This window comes from Myotis daubentonii, chromosome 9 (genome assembly GCF_963259705.1).
Source record: "Myotis daubentonii chromosome 9, mMyoDau2.1, whole genome shotgun sequence".
In the NCBI taxonomy this organism is placed as follows: Eukaryota; Metazoa; Chordata; class Mammalia; order Chiroptera; family Vespertilionidae; genus Myotis; species Myotis daubentonii.
Window position 1 is genome coordinate 46,271,084 of NC_081848.1, and position 14,716 is coordinate 46,285,799.

General features: G+C 49.8%; 1 protein-coding gene across 2 annotated transcripts in view; it reads right to left on the reverse strand.

Annotated features, from left to right (window-relative positions):
* The window catches only part of DCHS1 (dachsous cadherin-related 1), a 33,533-nt gene extending 20,988 nt beyond the window's left edge, over nucleotides 1-12,545 (reverse strand). Inside the window, exons 1-2 of one of the 2 annotated variants that reach the window (XM_059708767.1) lie at nucleotides 12,269-12,545; nucleotides 36-177 (exon numbers count right to left, since the gene is read on the reverse strand). The gene's annotated coding sequence lies outside the window, so the exon portion shown is untranslated. The remainder of the gene's footprint in view (nucleotides 1-35; nucleotides 178-12,268) is intronic. The other variant, XM_059708766.1, reaches the window with a different exon arrangement.
* Nucleotides 12,546-14,716: the final 2,171 nt, after the last annotated feature.

Genomic DNA, 14,716 nt, shown 5'->3' on the forward strand with positions numbered 1-14,716 from the left:
TATTCTGAGAAGGGATGTGCCAAGATATGACTTACATGTTGTGAAGATGGTTATCTTAGGACAGCGCTTATAACACACTTGTGGGAGTCCAGGCGCTGGCATTGCTTTGATGGTGACTTGGATGAGTGTTAGCAATAAAAATGACAGTAGTGGAAAGGTCTGCAGAAGTGGCTAGGTCTGCAGGAGGTAGAATAGACAGGGCTTGGTGACTGTTTGAAGGCAAAGGAAGAGGTTGTGGGAGAAGTCAAGTATGATGGGCAAATTTCTGGCCTAAACCATGAGCTGGACAAAGGTATCTTTAACTGGTTAGAGAGACAGACAGAAAGAAAGCCAGAGAGGGGAGGTACTCTGAGGCTAAGAAGAGCCAGGGTTTCAAATGTTGTTGAAGTTTAAGAAGGAGGAGACCTAAAGCCTCAAGATGGCATTTAGTGACTAAGTGAGAGCAACTCTCTCTGAAAGGTTGATTCATTTATTCCAATTTCTCACTTCTCACACCCTCCACCCTCTATGAAGTGAGGCTTCCTCTCCTATGACATTGCTTTCACTAAGCTCCCACTCATTTCTATAGCCTACATCTAATGGGCACTTTTTTAATCCTCCTCTTACTATATCCTTCTGGAACACTGGATTAGTGGTCATTGGCTTCTTGCAGCCTACTCGTCTTGGCTTCACATGGTGACCCCACCTCTCCCTTCCATTCTCTGTCCACTCCTCCATCTCCTGTGCAAGTTCTTCCTCTACCCATCCTTTAAAAATTGGTGCTCTTTAGTTGGGTGGGTGGCTCAGTTAGTGGAGTGTCGTCCCATGCAGGACACATACCTAGGTTGTGGATTCGATTCCCAGTTGGGGCACATATGGGAGGCAACTGATTTCTCTCTCTCTCTCTCTCTCTCTCTCTCTCTCTCTCTCTCTCTCTCTCTCATCATCATCATCATCAATGAAAAACATATCCTTGGGTGAAGATTTAAAAAATTGGTTCTCTTCAGGACTCAATCCTGGTCACATCATTCCCCCCTCTCCACACTCTGCCTGGGAGATCATATCCTTTCCCATGCCTTCAATTCAAATGTATCAACCATTTAAAAAACATATTTTTATTGCTTTCAGAGAGGAAGGGAGAGGGAGAGAGAGCTAGAAACATCAATGATGTGAAAGAATCATTGATTGGCTGCCTCCTGCATGCCCCCCACTGGGGATCGAGCCTGCAACCCAGGCATGTGCCCTCGACCGGAATTAAACCCGAGACCCTTCAGTCCGCAGGCCGACTCTTTTTTCACTGAGCCAAACCAGCGAGGGCATATCAATCATTTTTTTATATACCACCTATTTGCTAATAACTTTCTCATCTCCATTTCCTGCTCTGGAGACACATGTCTGGACTTCCTTCACAGCGGATCCCCAGCCTTCACCTCAAGTTGATTTTCTACCTCCAGTCCCTTTCCTGGGAACAGCACCACCACTCATCCAGGTGTCCAAGCCAGAAATCTGGAAGCTCTCCTGACTTCCTTGCTTTTCTTTAGTCTTATTTCCAATTAGTTATCCAAACCTAACCATCTCAACTAGACATGTCTCAAGGGTGCCTTTTCCTCTCCTTCCCACTGCTGCTGTCCCAGTGCCAGTTTCGTCATCTCTCCTTTCAATTCGGCTCCTTACTGGCCCCCCAACCTCCTGGCTTGGACCATCTGATCCATCCCCACCTGGCCAGAGGTATCCACACAGCTCTCAAAACACCACTCCTGACAAAAGGCTTCCCTGGTTCCCCATTACTTAGAGCAGAAACTACTGCCTCTCTAGGGGGAAAACGCAGATACACATACACACAAACTGTGTCTGTATTTCAAGGGTTCATAGACACTAGGTATAGTCTCTAATTTCTGGTCAAAACTATAAGTCCAGCCTCCTTCATATATCTTCCTGATCTGAGTCCTGCCAACCTCTCCAGTGTGCCCTCCCTTTCCTTTTCCCACCATACTCTGCATTCGAACACTAAACCATTATCGTGTTCCTTCCCAACTCCTTGCCTTGTATGAAGTGTTCTCTCGGTCTGAGATATCCCCTATAAATCCTCTCCAAGTGGCCATCTCCTACTCAAACTTGAAGATACAATTCAAATGTCCTGTGTTCTGTGGAATCTTCTACATCTCCATCACCTCCTACAGAGCCAGCTGGACCCTCTACTGGGCTCCCACTGCTTTTGGTGCACACTGACATTAATTGCACAGCAGCCCTGATTTGTTTACGTGTCTGCCTCCCTTCAGAATTGGAGGCTCCCTGAGGACAGCAACTGAAGGTCCTAGTTATTCTCCAGTGTTTAGGAGAGGTATAGTGTCAGCAGGCAATCAGTGCTGAATGAATGGTTGGAGCCTCAGAATTTCACACCACCACACTCACCTACCGACACAGAGAGAACAATCATGGACATGCCAACTAAGATGACAAGCACATGTAAGCCTATGCCCTTGAGACATCACGGTCAGTCCTGTGGCTACAAAAGTGTGTCATTGGGTCTATACGGATTTGCTCTGCTCTAGGACTTCCTGTCTTGCTAAGGAAGGAGAGTTTCTGGCCCCCCTCGTACACTCCCAGCCCATACCCTCTTCCATCTGTGTGAGGCTATAAAAAGAGCAGGGTCTCCAGAGTGTGAGTTGGATTTGAGTCCGGTCCCTGTTATTTTCCTAATTTCTAAAATGGCTCTGGTAAGACCTACTCTGTGGAGTTTTGTGAGAATTAGAGGCAATGGAAGCAAGGAGCCCAGAGCTGGGCATTAGGTAGATGCTCTCTGAGAGTCCTGGGGTTCTTATGTGTGCACCAAGATCCCTCTCCCCGGGGCTCAAGTCTGAGGGGCCCATGGAGCTGCCCTAAGGAACAACAGGTCAGAAAAGTTCAGAACAAGGAGGTCAGAGTGAGCATCGGCCTCATTCAAAGAGGGGAGAGACTGAAAGTACAGGGATGGCCCAAGCCTAGAGACTGGGTTCCACATAAGGGTTAAAAGTTGGTTCTATTCATTTAATCAGTCAGTAGCGAGAAAGCAGTTATGGTTGGTGGGGAGAGGAGAGAATGGACAGTAAGGTCAATGTACTTATTACACTGTGTTATAACTCTCTGCCTCCCCACCCAGAGACAGAATGTCTGCTATCTGAAGGCCAGGATTGTATCTTATTCACTTTTGTGTATAGCACAGAGCATGGCACAGAGTACATGATCAATGCATTTTTTGAATGAAAGGATATATGAAAGGTATGAGATAAAAGCTCAGATGAAAGATCAACTTTGAAGAGGAGGGATTCAGACTCAGGCAGGTGCCCCTTCTTCCAAACTGTGTAGACCCTAGGGCCCTCCTCATCACCCAGCCTGGATCCCTTTCCAGTGCCAACTGTCCCAATACACTCTCACAGTGGACACACAAAGGTGCATACTCATAAAGCCACAGATCCACATATGCACTAACTTACTTGCAGACAAGCACACTCAGCACACATTCATTCACACCTGGGTAGGCTACAACAGACACAACCAGGGCACGTACACAGATACCCTTCTCATAAATACAGAGAAACATGTTTTCACACACACAGATGTGCAAATTCATTCACATGGACTCCCCCACCCCCAAACACACACACACACATGCAAGCATACACACAGACACACACAAAAAGGCGCTTTCTCATAGGCCTCACATGGACAGGTACATTCACATGGGGAAGCAGATACCCCACCCCTCCCACGTATACACACAGGCACACTCCCACGCACTACCTTCCCATATGCACAGACAGACCCACCTTCACACATGCACAGTCTCACACAGACAGGCACGCGCGCACACACTTGCAGACCCACCCACACGGAGGCATGCTCTCACACATGCTGCCGGGGCACTCGTGGTCAGCTCTGCGGCTGCAGCTGTGACCTCTAGGTCCCTGGGGCCTCTGTCTGGACTCTGCCTCACCACTTCCTGCTCCAGGGCTTCCAGTTCCAAACTCGAACTCCAGACTCTCTCCCGAGACTGTCTCATCCTCTCTCCAGCTCTCATCTCAGCACCATCTCCCCCATCTGTCCAGTGTTTCTCACTGCCTCTTCCCTAGACTTGCTCCTCCTCCCTGTTCCTGTCTCTTTCCCTCTCCAGGTCTGTCCCATCCCTTCCTCCAGATCAGCCATCATCTTGTCTTTCCCCAACCTGTCTGTCCTGCCTCCTGCCCAAATCTATCTTTTCTTTCCCCAGGTCTTCACACCTCTTCTCCCACCCAGTTCTGCCTTGCTGCATGCCCTCACTCTGTCCCCGTCCTGTTACTCTGTCCTCTGGCTCCATCCTGCTCTCCCCCTCTACCCCCACATCTGGGCCTCTGGAACCACAGCTGGTTCTCATTAGGAGGGGGAGGGGCGAGACTGTTCATTGGGGCCTGCAATGTGATGTCAATCCTCCCCCGACCCCGCCGCCTGTGTGTCTATAGGGCCTGGGAGCAGGGGTACATGGGAGAGGAAGGAAAAGTGGGTTGGGGAAGGAATAGGGGGACCATGAGGGAAGGGGATACTCCAGGAGGAAGTAGAGGAGTGGCCCGAGGTACAGAAGGGGAAGCAGGCTGGGGGAGCTGGCACCACTCAGGCCTCCTCCCTCAACTTCCTGTCCCAGCGCCAGGGAGGGGCAGGGACCAGAAAGACAACAGGGTGAGGAGGAGAGCTACTAAAGCGAGAGTGGCACAGAACTGGAGGAAGAAGAGGGTGGCTTAGGTGAGCAAAGGGAGGTGGAGGTACAGGGCCAGGCCTAAGGGAGAGAGGAAAGAGTTCCGGTGGGTGGATGACAGGGAGCAAGACTGAGGGAGAGTGAGTGTACATGGCCAAGGAAAGCGAGTGGAGTTAATGCAGAAAGGGGAGGTAAGTCAGAGACAGGAACAGTGGGCCTGGAGAGATGGGATGGGGAGGTAGATAGAGGCAGAAGACAGAGCTGGAAGGGTAGGGGGCAGAGAGGAGAATAAGGAAAAGAGAGGGAGGAAAAGGATGACAAACTGGCTTCCCAAGGGACAGTGATCAGTGGCCAGGGCAGTACCTGGAGCCTGGCTCTCCCGAGGGCTAGCTCCCAGAAGGCACCTCAGGGAGAGGCTGGGACGGATGTGAGCAGAGGAAGCAGAAAGAAAGTCTATTTTCTGAGCTTTTATGGTGTGCTGGGCCCTATGCCAGGCAATTCACAGACAGTATCTTGTTTAATCATCATAACAACCCTGTGAGGAAGGTGTCCCGCCTTCCATTGAAGAAACTGAAGCTCTAAGTGAAACAATTTCCTTGAGTTAACACAGCCTCAATTTGAAACCAGGACTATCACTCCACACTGCTTGGGATTCGGGGAGAAGGGAAAGATGGAGAGAGGAAGAAATGACAAGAGAGTTGAGGGGAGAGAGTCCCCAGCAAGCTAAGGGAGACCTGAAGAAGAGAACTTACAGGCGGGAGACAGGTATGAGGTGTCTGTAACAGCCCAGGTCAGGAGCAGTGGGTTAAGGACACAGAGAAGTAAGATGCAAGGAACTGAAGCTTACAAGACTTGGCCACTGTCTCTTCAGGAAGGATGAGGGAATAGAAGGGTTCCAGACCGACTCCCAGGCTTCTGGCCTGGTTACTAAAGTGGTGCCATTAGGGTACCACAGAGAAGAAGCCATTTTGGGGTGCTTGTTGGGATCCCCATTGGAATTGTCCCAGGCACAGCTGGATTGGAGCCTAGGAGAGAGGTCTGGACTTGGACAAATCCAGGAGTAACGGAAAGCCATGGGTGTGGGGACCATCAGGATGAGTGGGAAGAGAGTCTAGGATAGAATCCTGGGGAACAGTCACATTTAAAGTGCAGACTGAAAAAATAAAAAAATAAAGTGCAGACTGAGGAGACTTTATTCTTCTTGGAGAAACAGACAGTATCACAGAAGGGAGGAAACATTTCAACAAGGAGGGAAAGATCGGCAGCAGAGTTAAGTAAGGTGAGGGCTGAGAAGTGGCTGCTGACTTTAGCAATGAGGAGTTCACTAGTGACCTTGGGGAAAACAGTAAGGAGAGCCATAGGGCGCAACCCTGCTGCAGTGGGAAGTGAGAGAGAATGAATTGATTAATAAGTAGCCATAGAAAAGATGTCAGCATAGATTCATTCACCAATGCACACTTATCGAACTCCCAGAATAGGAAGGCAATACATCACAGTGAAGCAGGACAGGATAGTGGTGAAGATGTGGAATCTGGGACCAAACCAACTGGATTTTTGCCCAGCTTCACACTAGCTAGCTGTGTGACTTTGGGCAAGCCACTAAATTTCTCAGTGCTTCCATTTCCTCATTTATAAAATAAGGACGATACTAATACCACTGCACTATGTTAGCAGTATGAACAGTGTCTGGCACGCAGTAAATGTCTTATAAGTGTGCAAGCATGAACTAGTATTGCAGTGGTTAAGAAGATGGGTGCTCAGTTGGTTAGAGTGTCATCCTGTACACCGAAAAATGGTGTGTCATCCTGTACACCGAAAAATGGTTGTGGGTTAGATCCCCTGTCAGGGTGTGTATGGGAAGCAGCCGATCAATGTTTCTCTCTCTCTCTTCCTCCGTTCTAAACCCAAAGAACATACCCTTGGGTAAGGATTAAAAAGAAGAAGGAAAAGATGGGTTCTGTTGTCAGACAGACTTGAGTTCAAATTCTGACTCTACCACTTACAGCGTAACCCTGGGAAAGTTGTTTAACCTTTCTAACTCTTAGTTTCTTCTTCGGTAAAATGGGGATTTAAGGGCCTACTTTATGGTTGTACAGAGTTAAATGAGCGAATGCTACAAAAACGCAGCACGGTGTCTGGCATACAGAGAAGCCTCGATAAATATCAGCTGCTATTGTGTTCTGGACACACAAATAACCCTGGGATAAGTGCTGTCTCACAGATGAGGAAACTGAGGCGCAGAGCAAGTAGCAGAGAGACAGCTGGAACACAGCCCTGATGGACTCCAAAACTACTGCTTCTCTGCTGGAGGGCTTGGGAATCCAGGAAGGAAAATGAGCGAATTTCTGCTTTAGGAGAGAAAATCGGTGATGAGGTAGTTGCCAGTCCAGGTGGGCATGGAGTCAGGTGGTGATATAGGGGATGGGACTAGAGGATGCTTGGAGGACTGCAGAAGACAAAGAAAAGAAAAAAAAAGCAGGGAGAGGCAGGCCTAGGGCATGCTTGTGAAATGATTCATCAGTAGATTTATACAACAAATATCTACTGAAGACCTACCATCTGCCAAACACCATATTAAGCAGTAGGGAAATAGCAGTGACTTGGAGAGATCGAGTCCCTGCTGCCTTTGTGGTGTCCACAGGTAGGGAGACCTGGAAATGGTGAGAGATCTAGGGGTGGTGGTGATGGGCAGCAAGGGCCTGGTTCTAAGTCTGACCCTGACCGGCGGAGTCCGGACTGCAGAGGAGGCCAATGCGGCTGGAGCTAGCAGAGAAGTTGAAGATGTAGCAACCCAGAGATGTCGAGAGGAAAGAGCAAGTTTGGGGAAGTGGGAGGTAGGAGGTTGAGGGGCAGGTGAGCACAGTAGAGGGACTGAGACGGAAATAAAATTAAGTTAAAGTTGAGCACTTAATAGTTGTTTTCTTTCTGAATCCTCAAAGCCACTCTCTTAATGTTACCTCCATTTTCACCTGAGGAAAGGGGAGTTCGGAGAAGCTAGGGTCATCCAGGTGGAAATGGTGTGGCTGGAAGGTCGGATGTGTACCCCTGTTCCCTCCTTCCTTCCCTCCCCTCCTCCTTCCTCACCAACCTTATGGGAATTCTAGGCCCTGCAAGACAACAGCTCCTTCCTTTGAGTAGCTTAGAGAGAGAAAAATAAAGAGATTCCAGTATGCTAAGCAGAACAGTGGGGCATCCTGATTCAGGCCTGGGAGTTCCAGGTGGGCTTCTTGGAGGAAGTACCCTCTCACCAGGGGACACAAGAACTAAGAAGTCCTTCCATGTGGCATTGGTTTAAAATGCCTGGACATCAGAGGGTTACCCAGGAAATACTGACACTGGAAATGAAGGAAGGGGCAGGCAATGGGAAGCCAAGAAAAAGAAGGGATCCAACAGCACAATCCCTTCGGAGGGACTTTGCTTTGCAGGTACCAGGGCACTAGAGAGTCCAGTCTTGCTCCCACTACCACTGATAGGCAGGAGAGGGAAGAGGCAAGAGCACACGTATCTGGGAACTTGATATGAGGAGGAGAAGGGGCTAGGGTGCCAGGAGCTGGAGGGTGTGGAGCGGATGTATGCGAGGGGGGCGTTAGAGGAAGGAGCTGCCTATGGCACCTCCAGGGAAGGGGGCCTGGTAGAGTGGAGAGAATAGCAAGGCACTGTAATGCCTTGTGGCCTGATGGCAGGTCACAGCTTCCTCATTTTTCACTCCCCCCAAGAATCCTAGCAGGCACCTGGCCCAACAGATTTGGATCTCTCAACAGGTTCCAATGACTTTCTGAGTTATGAGACATGTGGAGAAGGGAGTGGCTACAGTTAATTTCTGGGTTTGTAGCTTGATAACTGAGTGGGGATGGCTTGGGGAGGAAGGAATGATTAATTCAGGATTGGACATTTTAAGGGGCTTGTGAGCTATATAGTAAAGATCAGGTAGGAAGCAGATATGAAGGTCTGGAAGTCAGAAGAGAGGTCTGAAAGAGGTAGATATTTGGGAGTCATAAGCTTAAATAAGTGATAATTAAAGCCCTGGAAATGAATGAGATGGTTCACCCAGAGGAGTGTATATAGTAAAGTGATAAGAAGGTCCAAGCCAGAACCCTAAGGAACAGTAACATTGAGGGGCCACCCAACAGACCCCCTAAAGCAGACTGAGAAGGAACAGGCAGGAGTTCTGGGAGAGATGCACATACTCCCACCATACTGTACCAGTAATCATCTGTTTATTTGCCTGTTTCTCCTATTGAGGTTTAAACTTTTTGAGGGTAGGAATAGTATCTTCCATCACAGTATTCCCATTGCCTAGCAGTGTGGTTGGCACATGAGAGCTCATTAAGTGTTCATAGAATGAAATAACGACTCAGAAGCCACCAGACAAAAAGACTCAAATAGAAGAGAATGGTCATTAAGAGGTCAAGCAGTTAAGGACTTTTGAAAAAGCGTCCCTAGATTTGGCAGGTGAGAGGCCACTTTCTCTTAGGGCGAGCAGTTACACTGGAAGGGCAGACGTAAATGGGAATGAAGAAGTGGGAGCAGCGCAGTGCAGAAGACACTCACAAAATGTGGTAGTGAAGCAAAGCGAGTTTCTTGGTTAATTGGATATTACAGGGTTAAGGAAGATGGAGGCTATTCACATGCTCAAAGGACGACTGGGTATATGGAAAGAAACTGAAGACATGGGCAAGACAGGTCATATATAGAAGAGCTGCCTCCTCATTCTTACAGGAAAGCAGAAGAGGTTGAGGAGGATGCAGATGAAATTTGAGGGAGGAGGCAGAAATTTTAGGAATTTAAGCAGGGTGGCCTCCGTTTTCTCAGTGTTCAAGTAGACCAGGTTAGGTGTTCCTACCTCCTCCTCTCCTCAATCTTCACATCCATTCTATCACTGAGCCCTGCTGACCTTACTGCCTAAAGAACCCCTGAAACCATCTACTTCCTCCCTCTGAACTACCACTACTCCGGTTCAGGCCAGCGAGATCCCCTCCTGGGTTCCTGCAGCAGCCAACTATCCCCCTTTTCAGTCTCTTCCCTCCACACTGCTGTCAGAGTGGTATTTCTAAAACAGATCTGATCATATCACACCACAACTTTAAATGATTTGGTGATGTTCCCATTATTCTTGGGTTAGACAAATATTAGTCCTATGAACTATAAGGACGCATGATAAAACTAACCCTCCATCGACCTCTTTCTCCCAGACTCTCACCTCTCCTGACACAGTGCTATTAGTGCCAGGCGCACTGGATTGCTTTATACCCCAACATATATCACTTTCTTCACGTGGCCTTTCTCATGCTGCTCCCTTGGCTTGGAATATTCTCCCCCCATCCACCTCACCTCCATCTCTCCCACCTCACCTTTGGTTGACTCCCTATTTATTCATCAAACTGAAGCTTACATGTCACTTCCTCCAGAAAGCCTCTTCTGACCTTTCTACACTGGCTACGTGCTGCCATGTTATAGCACTCACTCCATAACCTGTAAGCTACATGAAGGTAAGGACCATGTCCATTTGTTCATCCTTGTAATGCTAGCACCTACTTCACAGCCTGGCACAGAATAAGTGCTTAACATGTGTTTGTTAAATGAACAAGCCAGCAAATGACTAAAGAATCTGCTGAAAACAATGGGTGAGGGATATGAGGTTAAGAGGTGTGACAAAAATAAAACAAATCACCTATTTATTTATTTATTTATTTATTTATTTATTTATTTATTTATGGAGGGCCTAGTTGAGGGTGGAATTTATAGAAGCATGAATTTATAGAAGCATGAATTTATAGAAGCATCACTTGGTGAAGTTGAAAGTTCATTCCAGCTAGGGTTAAGATTTTGTGGGATGGGTGGGCTCAAGGACAATGTAACCAAGAGTGACCAAGGAGTGGTTGAAGGGAGGGTCCTACATGTATACATTGGAAGAAGAGCACAAAGCCAGTCAAGGGGCAGATTAGGAGAAAGCAAAGAGGTCAAGGGCAAAAGATCGTTATGAGTTGAAGAATAAGTATAATGGAAGTGAGGGCATCTGAGAGCTGGAAGGACATAGGAGGTTTTGGGCAGAGGGTGGAATGCCGAAGTTTAGAATTTTAGAGATGGACCAGTTCTACAGAGTGGTTCTGGGAAGGGAGAGGAAGGTAACAGGAGCTAAGGATCTGTGAGGCTGAAGTTTTGGAGGGACACTTAGAACTACGACAGGATATAGGGCATGGGGAAGACTGATCCAGGCCCTCAAATTGTCAGGCCTGAAGAGGGTAAGCCTGGCAGTCTATAGATGAGGAGTCATGGTGTGAGCAGCATAAGTTAATGGGAGTTTATTTAGCAGCTCGGACAGCTCACTCTGTGGTGTGTGCATGTCACCTAAAAGTGTGTCTCCTATGGTTTGTACAAGTGGGTGTGTGGTGACTGATTGCAATACAGCTCCCTGTTAGTGTCAGGGCTCCGGGATACCTGTTTTGTATGCAGCTCTGATGAAGGATAACCTAGATGATGGGTTGACTGTGACAATGACTCCAGTAGGTATGCGTTGCCGTGACAGTGCCCCCCACAGTATGTGTTGGTCTTGACAGTGAGCTTGTGGGAATGTATTGGCTGTATCATTCCTACCGTGGGTGTGTGCTGTCCCGAGAGCATCTTCTGTAGGTGTGTGTTGGCTCTGACAGTGCTCTCTGGGCGTGTGTGATGGCTTTGAAGGCATTTCTTCTAAATGTGTGTGTTGCCTGGGACTGGGTCCCCTGTGGGTTGAGTAGGGCTATGACTGTGTCCCCTGTGGGTATTTGAGGAGTTGACATAAGCAACAATATTTTTCTGGCCTATAACCCCATGGCTGCGGGCCCAGCCCACGCCACACTGAGTTCATTGTGCTTCTAGATCTCCTTCTCCCCACCCCCTCCACGTGGAACCAGGCCTGTGGTGACCTCCCCGTCCCCTGCGCAGGACTCCGACCAGGTGTCCTGGACACAAACTCAGAGCATCCACCTGGGTGACCGGCCTCCTCTTGAGGCTTTGCCTGTCTCTCCTCTGCTGCCCTTTACTTCTTCCCCCTCAGTTTCTTTGTCTCTCAGTTTGTCTCTGTCACACACACACAATCCTCCACATTCTGACACATGGCTCCCACAGAGGCAGCCACACACACACACACACACACACACACACACACACACACACTCACACACGCACACTCCCTCACAGGAACTCTCACCATGACACACACTCATTCTAACCCACACACCCTGGGAGTGACACGCACATACACACACGCAGCCAGCAGACACACACAGGCACGCAGCCTCCTAGTGACACGCACTCACACAGCCCATGCACGCACACACACCCTGCCCGCACCCCGCACCCCCGGCGCTCTCCCTCCAACACACACCCTGACTCGAGGACACACGCACACAAAGACCCCCCAGGCCCTGCCCCCGCGCACACGTTCACGCTCCCCCTCGTCCCGCAGGCCCAGGCCCCCCCCCTCCCCCATTGTCTCCGGCTCAGAACAAAGCCCCCGGCTGCACCGCCGCCGCCGCCGCCCCGGAGCGGCCGGCCGGGCCTGGCCACTGCGGCCGAAAGGGCCGGACGGCGGCGGGCACTGACCTCCGCGCGGCGCGGGCTCCCTCGCCCGGTCCAGGGGTGCCGTCCGGCCGCGGTCAGCCCCCCGGGCAGCGCCCGCCCGCCCGGGGCCTGGGGCTGCGCATCGTCCGCCGCTGTCGTCTCCGGGCCCGCGATGAGCTCCGGGAAGACCGCCGTCGGTCCCCGCGCCCCTGGCCGTCGGTGTGTCCGTCCGCCGCCGTCACCACCACCGCAGGGGCGCCGCCTCCTCCACAGCCGCCCCGCGGAGGACGCGAGCTTCGCCGCCGCGGCCCCGCGCCCCCTCCCCTCCCCTCCCCCGCCCTCCGCGCGGTAACCCGAGCCCCCGCCCCTCTGCCCGCCGAGCCCCCGCCCCCGCTCCCCCCGCGCCCCGCGCCGCCGCCCCCCCAGCACCCGCCCGGCCTCCTCCGCCCCTCGACTTCCCGGCCCCCGTCCCGGGCGCCGGATCCGGCCCCTGTTCTGCGCCCTCCCAGTTCCCTTCCCTTCTCCAGGTCACTGCGCCCCGTCCCCTCCTCCCATCCCGTTCTTTGCGTCCTCGCTCCTCGCCCCCTTCTCCTCGTCTTCCCCTTCCATCTCCTCTCCCGCCCCCCACTCCCCCTCCGTCCCCTCTTCTCCCTCACTGTCCTATTCTCTCGCGCGCCCAACCCTTCTCCCTCTCAATTCTTTTCTCTCTATTCTCCTTTCGTTCTCCCCCATCCGCTTCTTCTCCCCATCCCTTCTCCTCGCTCCTCTCTCCCCAACTCTTCTCCTATGCCCCTCTCCCTTCCCTAGCTCTCCACCCCATTTCCCCATCTCTTCTCTTCATCTCTCCCCCTGTCCCTTTCTCCCCGTCTCTTCCTCATCACCCGCTTCTCCTCCTGCCTTCTCCCCATTCCCTCCGTCATTCCTCCAGTCCCTGTCCTCCTCTTTCCCACCTTCTTCCTCCTTCATCTCTCCATTCCCTCTCCTAGTCACTTCTATTTATCCCATTATCTTTATCCCCTCTCCCTCTTCATCGCTCAGTTCTCTTTCCCTAACTTCTTTCTTACCAAACTTGAGGCTAGAGATTGGAGGCTATTGCAACAAAGAGATTTGGGGATGGTGGTCTAACTCACAAATACCCCAGAGAAAGGAAAGTGAGATGGAAACTGGGCAGGGAGGTGGGAAGGAGTTTGAGGTGCCACCTTGGTGGAGAAAACGGGGAGAAGTGAGGTAAAACAGAGGCAGAGAGTTTTGAAGAACTAGAAGAGTTTTGACCCCTCCCCTTCTGTCCTATGGCTTTGAGTAGGTATGAGTCCAAAGGTATCCTGGACTTGAGACTTATTCAAAGAGAGCAGGAACTTCTGGGGAGAGAGCACAGAGTTTCAGTTAAAGGAGAAGGGAATGCGATTTTGAACGAGAGGCTGGAGTCCTTGGTTTCTGGCTTGGGCAACTGGGTGGATGGTGGTGACATTCACTGTGCTAGACAAAGGGAGGAGGAGGAGCTGGTAGGGAGATGATACAGGAGGAGGATGACTTTCCATTTGGACTGCTGACTTTGAAGTGCCTGTTGGGTAGGTAGGTCTGCAGCTTGGAAGAGCGGTCTGAGATGGACATAAATATTTGGAAGTCATCTGCAAATACCGTATAAACTTGAATATAGGGTGAGGTTTTTCCTTTTTTGTTTTTCCAAAATCATCCCTCAGGAAAGAGGGAGTAATCTTATATTTGAGTTCTTACAAAGTCTCTTATATTACAGGGTTTGCTCTCATTTACTTTTTATTTTGAACAACAAACCACTGGATAGGGCAGTATGGTATGGTGACTAAGCTTGTGGACTCTGGAGCCAGACTGCCTGGCGTGGGTCCAGACTCTGCCATTTTCGAGCTGTGTGGCTTTTGGAAAGTTACTTAACCTGTCTCTGCTTCAGTTTTCTCATCTAAAAAGTGGGGCTGAGGAGGAAATTATTTAATATGTGTAAACCATGAATCTGGCACATTGTAAGTGCTCAATAAATACTATTTTTACTGTTTGGGCAAGAACCATTAACCTGAAATATCCTGAACAATACTATTTCAGATGCTTGTATAGGTCATGTGCCCCAGAATCCATAGTCAAAGTAATTTAGCACAGCTTTGGTAACTATTCCTGGTAGTATGACCTCACTACTGCATGTGTTGTATGTCTCTATATACACTTTTTAAAGATTGCTTTTAAAAGCCATACAGTGGTATCTAGGAGGGGCTTCTGGGATGCTAGAAATGTTCTATTTCTTGACCTGAGTGATGTTATATGGGTGACAATTCATTGAGCTGAACACTGGTACTTATGCCCTTTTCTGTATGAGTAAAAATATTGATAATTAAAAATTATTTTAAAAGGCAATACATTAATTTTTAGAGGTCATGGGTATAATCCTGCAGGACTCATGCCAAAAACCACTGCCCTAGTGTGATGCAAATGGGACTTGTGAGTTGGGATCAAGTTTCCAGTGAC